At 29.7% G+C, this 8,520-nt stretch overlaps 1 protein-coding gene and 1 pseudogene across 1 annotated transcript in view; both read left to right on the top strand.

Annotated features, from left to right (window-relative positions):
- Positions 1 to 322: 322 nt before the first annotated feature.
- Positions 323 to 8,520, top strand: part of LOC108769522 (putative gustatory receptor 28b) — a 15,446-nt gene continuing 7,248 nt past the window's right edge. Inside the window, exon 1 of the mRNA XM_018520541.1 lies at positions 323 to 392. The gene's annotated coding sequence lies outside the window, so the exon portion shown is untranslated. The remainder of the gene's footprint in view (positions 393 to 8,520) is intronic.
- Positions 511 to 931, top strand: LOC108769571 (putative gustatory receptor 28b; annotated as a pseudogene).

Genomic DNA, 8,520 nt, shown 5'->3' with positions numbered 1-8,520 from the left:
TCATTCAGACAGATTTCGCTGATGTGAATCGAGCGATACAAAGCCTCACCAGAGTCAACACACCTGATCTTCGACTGCAGCCTCTCTATCAAACGCGTCGTATCGAAGTCAACAATTCGACTGTTTATCAACTGTTGCAACTGCAAAATGTACATTATCATCTCTGTGAAATCTCTGAGGATGTGTCGAGTTTCTATTCACTACCAGTACTATTCGGAATCGTTTTTCTCTTTCTGACACTCATATATAATAGTTACTATCTTCTCTCGTCTCTGTTGAAGACTAATGATACCTTAGGATATAAGACTCTCAGTAATACCATCGTCTGGATAATATTTCTGATTTATCCCATTTCTCTCCTCACCAATAGAATTACCAGGATTTTAATCGAGGTAGGATAATCAACATAATAAGATTTTAATCGGATCGTTTTAGTCGGTAAAACAAAATATTTTTATCAGTAAATAAAATTCCAAATATTTTACGAAATTAATTACAAATTTATTGTAGATGAGGAAAACGGGTAATATAGTTCATGATCTTTTAAACTGTGCATTCGAGAATGAGACAAAAGCTGAGGTAAAAAACAAAGTTAGATAAAACTTCCTCAGAAGCGGTATTCATCGTAACGACATTTATCATAGATATGTTACAGCTCAAGAAATTTTCGCTTCAATTGCTAGATCGCAAAGTACAGTTTACAGCTAACGGATACTTCACGCTCGATAATACTTTTCTTCATTCGGTGAGAATATTTAAAATATCATGTAAGTAATTTAATAAATTAAATTTTTTTAATTTATAATTTTTACTATCTTTTTCAGCTGGTTGGCACTGTAGTGACATATTTGGTAATACTTATGCAGTTTCAAATGGCTCGCGTTCATCGATTAGACAGCAATGTAACTATACAGGGAGATATTTAAAATAAGAAGCAGAATAATAAATTAATTATAAGGGAGAATGTATAATGAGAGATATCTTTTAAATATAATGAAAAATATCTTAGATGTCTTTTAAATTGAGATGTGAGAACCAATTAAATGCAATTAAATACGCAGAATTGCAATTCTGAAACTTTTTATTTTAACTTCCTTATAATACAATCAGTTCTGATGTGTAAAACTAGAAACCAAAGATGTAAATATATATATTATATTTAAATTAATATTATTAAACTATAATCGTAATAAAGCTCAGAAAATTAGAAAGACGAAAAGGAAAGTGCTACAAGCCAAAGGTTTATCGTTATAAATTGAAAATTGCAACGTGAGTAAATAAACCTATCATTTAGTTAAAATATAGACTTTAATTTGCCGGCAATGACAAACAAAACAAAAAACAAACATTTTGATCCCTATTGGTTCATTATCAATGTTAAGATCAGTAACGGTGAAATTATTACAAAAAGAAATTATGAAGAAATATATAAAAATTATACTTCGCTCTCTCTCGCAGTATTAATGTCAATAATAATTTCGGTCAGTTTGCAATAAATATTATAATTAGAATGTTGGTATTAGTAACATTGTGTTCTTCTGGTTATGAATATAGAATATAGACGCATAATTATTAATTCTGTTAAAAAGTACAAATATAACGTAGAGATAAGTAATAGAAATAAGTAATAATTATAATAAGAAATATACACTAAGAACAGGTAATAAAAATAAGTAAGAAATATAATGTAATAAAATATACCCTAAGAAACATTAAGAAGAAACAAAGTTGTGAGATGCACAATCAAACATTATATTTCTTCAAAATAATTTAGTAGCAGCTAAATTAAATTAGAATAAATACCTTATAAATGTGTATCGCAATATATGTATAATTATAAATTCGTCTATTCTTAGACAATGCAATTAGGGTAAAAATAGAGTCATATCTCTTCGATTTTCAGAGACAATATAAAATCGACATTCAAAGCAAGAAAGTTGATGTGGTAAAATAGAAGAAAAGGAGAACATAAGAAGGGGGAAAAATAGAGGGAAGAAGGAGTGGGGAGGGGGAAGTAAAAAGAAAATGAAAGAAGTTAAGAAGGAGAGGGAGATTGTATAATTTGTAAGTAAGATTCTGTCAACGATTCAGCCTCATTTTGTTCATTAAAACCTTGTTTTTGTCTTTTAATATGAATCATTTCAGACACCAATCTTTTGTTGTACGAAGATTCGCTCTGTCCAAAATTTTCACTTCGTTCCATCTGAAATTGTGGTCAAAATTGATACGATGATCGGTTATGACAATAGGAGTACCAGTCTTTTTTTTAATATCGGAGATATGTTCGTGTAATCTCGTACTCAATTTTCTTTCAGTCTGACCAACTTAGCTAGCTTCACAATCGTCACAAGAAATCTTATATACTACGTTCTGATTAGATAGTAGCTTTAAGTTAAAGCCTCTAACCTGTCTTTTCCTCTCCTAATAAAACTTTTTAATGTGTTAGGGATAGAAAAGGCTAATTTACAATGAAACATACTGGAAATAGGAAGGAAACTTTCGGAAATAGATTTGATGTCAGGAATTGTGAAATATTTATCTTTAACATGTACATTACGTGTATTCTGTTTATTATGTATATGGAATTTTAATCTTTGTTCAATTATAGAGAAGATAAAAAAGAGAGAAGATAACCTCGCATAGCAATGTATTGCCTTAGGATATACTAATTTTATCAGATTGATCCCGTTCTGATCCAAAATATTAAATCGTCCATATGATTACCTTAGGATATTTGTAATTATCATTGTACTAGTATAAAACGTCCCTAGGATATTATATTTTGATCCGATAAAATTTTGATCACTTCTATTGATAAATTGCATTTTTCAACTTTCGACACATATATGTTATATAAATTTATGTATTTTACATATATTACAGAGACATATCTTTGTAATTTAATTGTTAATGTTTTAATAATGTTTACATAAATATCCCACACAGCATACTGAAAACTGACCTTTGTTTCAGGAAGAATTTAATCATATTTATCTTTATATATTGTTAATTTGACAGTTGCAGCTATAGCTTATTTTGTTTTTTGTTGTACATTATTTATTTTTAAATAGATATATGAGTTATTTATTAATTGACAAAGCGAAAGGAGTTTTGGTATATTTTACACAATCGGTTCTATCGATTGTAAGTACTGTGTTAATGAAAATTTTCCATTTTATTAATTAAACTAACTAATGAATAAAAAAAACTCTATTAAAAAAAAGTACTTTCAGAGGCTTTAAAGGTATAATGCCATCCGTTATAAGCAATCTTCGATATGTTGACTCGTCAATAAATCGATCGTGCTTTCATCTTACAAGTAATCTTATACGTAAGTCCTGAGTTAATTTTTTTATTGGATCTTTATCCAAAATTACGTAAGTATTAGTATCTGAAAGAATCTCCTTCATTTCAGATACGTAGATGTTTTTGTCAAGAACAACAGTGACATTTCTCTTATCAGCGTTTGTGATGAGTATATTTGGATGGTCATTAATAAATTTCTTTGTTACGCTTAACCATTCTAAAATATGATTCTCAGTAAAATTTGGAGAAGAAAAATTATTGTGGAATCTGTTGAGTATTGAAATAGAATTATTCCTGACAAAGTTAATAATGTTTTAAGGACGACCAATTATATTGTTTTCTATGCGTTTAATAAATTCAATTAAGATTTTTTCTTTGTTATCTCTATTGATAGGAAGCCCAAATTTTTCACCAAGTTGTAACATCCCGAAATTTTAATCTTACATTACATCTACAAGATCCACCAAATTAGAAGGATCAATGTAGGTTTTCAAGATCGATATTACGATAGACTGTTGTCCTCCTTTGATACCATGAATGATTACTTATTTCCATTTTCTCTATGTCGAGAATCAAAGGAGGACTTTGTTAGAACCTCCAAAAGGACTGTAAGTGCTACGGATTTTTAAAAATTGCAGGCTCCATTGAGAGAAAGTTTTGTAAAATAACTATTATTTTGTTGATATGTGAATTACAAAAACTTTTTTATTTTTTAATTTAAAATTTGTGCTGTTCTAAGCAAAATTTAATTAGAATACGCACATTTAATCTGCTTAAAACAATTTTTAAATTAAAATATAAGAAAGCCTTTTTTGTAATAATTCACATGTTAATAAAATAGTGATTATTCATACAAAATATTTGATAACATCAAATTATACATTTACATATACAATTTTCTTTTACTGTACATGATGGATCGTTTATGTGTGGATTAATTTTCATAATATTTGCAAATATACAAAAATCATGAACAGATTCTTATATATATTTTAACATCTTTAAAAAATATTTATAAAATTGTATATTTAAAAAGAAAAAAAGGATAGAAAGATTTATTTAACCTGCAGGTGCAGTATTTCGAAGAAAAGAAATAAGATATGAATGACTCATCGTGAATACTCTAAGGGTAAAATTATATTATAATAAAAAAATAGTATTGTTTGTAATCTGCATTATATACTTATATTTAATTTGTGAGATATAACACAGAAAAAAATTTATTTTAAGAAATTAAATATACTGTAAAGATTGTATCATATAATCTTTTTTTCCACAAGGATATTTATTGGCGTAAAATATCACGCGATCTCATCATCACATGCAATACATAGAGTTAGTCCATACGTGTGAACTGCGAATACGATGAAAAAAAAGCGTCGTGATTGTGTGATTTAGATAGCCAATCAGACCGTTAATATTTCATCTCTGTTTTCTAGAGCTATTGTCACGACTAACCTTTTGCATAGTTACAAATAAAGTAGTGGTAAAAGTAACTAGTGAAGTCGTTACCGTTACCCTAAAAATGTAATTGCGTTACCATAAATGTTACTCAGAAGAAAATGTATCGTCGTTATCTATTCGTTACCGAAAAAAGTAACTTGTAACGGTAACGATGTTACAAATAACGCGTAACTTACCAACCCTAATTATAATAAATGTTGAGCTATCAAATGTATGTGGTATACAAGAGCCTTTGAATGATTCGCTATATTCAAATAGGCTTATATTATTAAATTTTCAGGCCTTTAATATATTTGAGCTATTCCTTCTGCAGGCGGGAAGGTAACCAAAAATAACAATAGTCTACTATGATTATCTAGCATTACAGTTGAAGAAATTACAAAGAACTATTATTATCGGGTGTATATCATGTCATATATACAGTCGATATCATTCTAATAATAATACTGTAAAAATCGGCTATTTCCATCGCCGTATTCGTGTCGACTGAAACAGAGCTAAATTACTGACTTTACGTTCCTTATCACGCGTTTATAACTTTCACAAATTTAATATTTAATAATGTTTTGCATATGTGATGCTTCCGAGAAAGGTATTTGCGGAAGCATCGCTACATGCTCAGTGCTACATCGTAAGAGTTATAAAGCACAACGTCATATAGAATACACAAATTAAGTTTGATTAAAAACAATTGAACAGATATCGTTAAAATAAAACGGACGCTTCTTATATTATCAATTTATGAATGATGTTTGCATGAAACGTTATATAGTAAAGAAGACTTAAAATATATAAATTTAAAAAAAAATCATTGTATACAATGTCTTGGGAAAAAAAAAAAAAAATATTAAGAAGATTAAACTGAAAATTTTCTAAAGAAAATATTTATAAATCACGAAATACAAGGCAATATGGATAAATTGCGAAGACCTGATGAAGAAAGAAAGTAGATATTAAATTAGATTTAAAAAATTAAGAAAGAGAAGATAGCCATTGCAAAATGTCTTCGATTAAGAATTCAACTTTCATGAACGTCAACAAAATCTCCAATTCCATTAGAAATATAAATAAAGAAAATTCTATTGCAGATAGAAATAGTGAACACAAAGTGAACAAAATAAAATCAAAGATTTTACATCAAGATTTATTTTGGACATTCAGAATATTGATAATGTTCTTCAAGCTTATCGGTCTCACTACATTCGCCCATCAAATCGTCGTATACAAAAAGAGAACGTCATACATATTTCAATATTCCAAATTAGGATTCGTTTACAATGTTGTGCTGAGTAGCTTAATGATAGCTTCGAACTATATGTCTATACCAGTCAGACTTAATTGGAACAACAAGGTCAAGCCGAATTTGATTATAGGCATCGCGGTTCTACAAACTGTACTTGGTACCCTGGTGATGTGTGTGATTTTGATTAGCTACTGTATCAACCAGAAGTCCTTGGTGCGGATCGCCAATCAATTAATCACCATCGAGCACGAGATAAATCATCTGTATGATCTATATCATCCGCTACAACGAGAGCGTATCTTCTGCACTGTGATCATTGTTTGCATCTTAAAGATTTGTTTTCTGATACTTCTCCTGTTCGCTCAGATCCTGACCGGTCATACAGACACAATCTCACTGGTGATAGACATTTTGCCGGTATTTCTCGTGGGTTGGCTACTGATACAGTATTTCCTGTTGGTGATGGTCATTCAGACAGATTTCTATGATGTGAATCGAGCGATACAAAGCTTCACCACGATCAATGCACCTGATCTTCGACTACAGTCTCTCTATCAAACGCGTTGTATCGTAATCAATATTTCGACCGTTCATCAACTGTTGCAACTGCGAGATATACATTGTCATCTCTGTGAAATCTCTGAGGATGTGTCGAATTTCTATTCACTACCAGTACTATTCAGCTTCGTTTTTCTCTTTCTGTCACTCGTTTATAATGGTCACCGTTTTCTCTGGATTCTGTTGGGGACTGATGATATCTTAAAATTAAATTATTCAAAAATTATTTATGAAATCGTCTGGTCAATATTTCGGATTTATCCCATCTTTCTCCTCACCAACAGAATTACTAGGACTTTAATCGAGGTAGAATAATCAATATAATAAGATTGCATTTTAGTCAGATCGTTCTAATGTTCTAATCGATGAAACAAAATATTATTGTCAGTAAATAAAATCCCAAATATTTTACGAAATATTTCAATTACAAATTTATTGTATAGATGAAGAAGACGAGCAATATAGTGCATGATCATTTAAACTGTGCAATCGAGAAAGAGACAAAAGCAGAGGTAAAAAACAAAGTTAGATAAAACTTTTTCAGAAACGGTACTCATCGTAATGAATTTATCATAGATATGTTACAGCTCAAGAAATTTTCGCTTCAATTGCTACATCGCAAAATACAGTTTACAGCTAACGGATACTTTACGCTCGATAATACTTTTCTTCATTCGGTGAGAATAATTAGGATGTAAGTAATTTAATGTAAATTAAGTTTTTTAAATTAATAGTTTTGATTATTATTTCTCTCAGCTAACTGGCACATTGGTGACATATTTTGTAATACTTGTGCAATTTCGAATGGAAAGCTCGCGTCCATCGGTCAATGCAAACTATACAGGGAGCAATGTAACTATACAAGGATAGATTTAAAATAAAGAGAGGAGTAATAAATTAAAGATAAGAAAAAACGTAATGAGACATATCGAAGCCTCTTAAATTAGGATTTAAAATTCAATTAAATGCAATTTATAAACACGCAGAATTTCAGTTCTAAGACTTCTTATTGTAATATCCTAATACATACAATCAGTTCTGATTTATAAAATTAGGAAACAAAACTGTAAATATATGTATCTAAATTAACCCTTGAAGACATTACTTTAATTAGTCGCGTAACTCATTAGTAACGAGTTACTTTTCATGCGATTTGTTCAACTCTGACGTTATCATTACCATCATGAAAAATTGAAAAATCATTATCAAATTGTTATTATAGGAATAATAAAGGTAACAGTAACTTCATTTCTAATTACGTAAAAGTTTAGTTGTAACTATAGTTCTAGAAAACAGAGATGAAATATTAACGATCTGATTGGTTGTCTAAATCACGCGATCACAATGCTTTTTTTTCATTGTATTCACAGTTCACACGTATAGGCTAACTCTCCATATATAGTATGTGGTGACAAGATCACGTGAGATTCTGCCAATAAATGTCTTTGTCGATAAAAGATTATATATGATATAATCTTTGCAGCATATTTAATTTCTTAAAATAAAATTTTTTCTGTGTAATATCTCACAAATTAAATATAAGTATATATTGTAAATTACAAATAATACTATTTTTTTATTATAATATAATTTGATCCTTAGAGTATTCATGATAAGTCATTCGTATTTTTTATTTATGCGCAAAAGTGCTTGTAGGCAATTGAGCTGTAGGCAATAATACATGTAGGCAATCGAACTGTAGGCAAAAATGATGTAGACAATCGATTTGTGGGAAAAAACAACCATCTAAAAATTTATGACAAGACTAGAAACACGTAGAGAAAATCCTATTTAAATATGATCGGTTTTAGCAAATACAAATACAAATGCGAATCAGGGTCCCTATTTTGTAACTGTTTTACACACCTTCGACAGTTGTCAGTGTCGTTGCGCAGATATTTTATATGATGAAAAAGCTGCGCAACGACACCGACAACTGTGGATGGGCG

The sequence above is a fragment of the Trachymyrmex cornetzi genome, unplaced genomic scaffold (assembly GCF_001594075.2).
Source record: "Trachymyrmex cornetzi isolate Tcor2-1 unplaced genomic scaffold, Tcor1.1 scaffold92, whole genome shotgun sequence".
NCBI lineage: Eukaryota > Metazoa > Arthropoda > Insecta > Hymenoptera > Formicidae > Trachymyrmex > Trachymyrmex cornetzi.
This window is presented reverse-complemented; position numbering and strand designations above follow the sequence as displayed.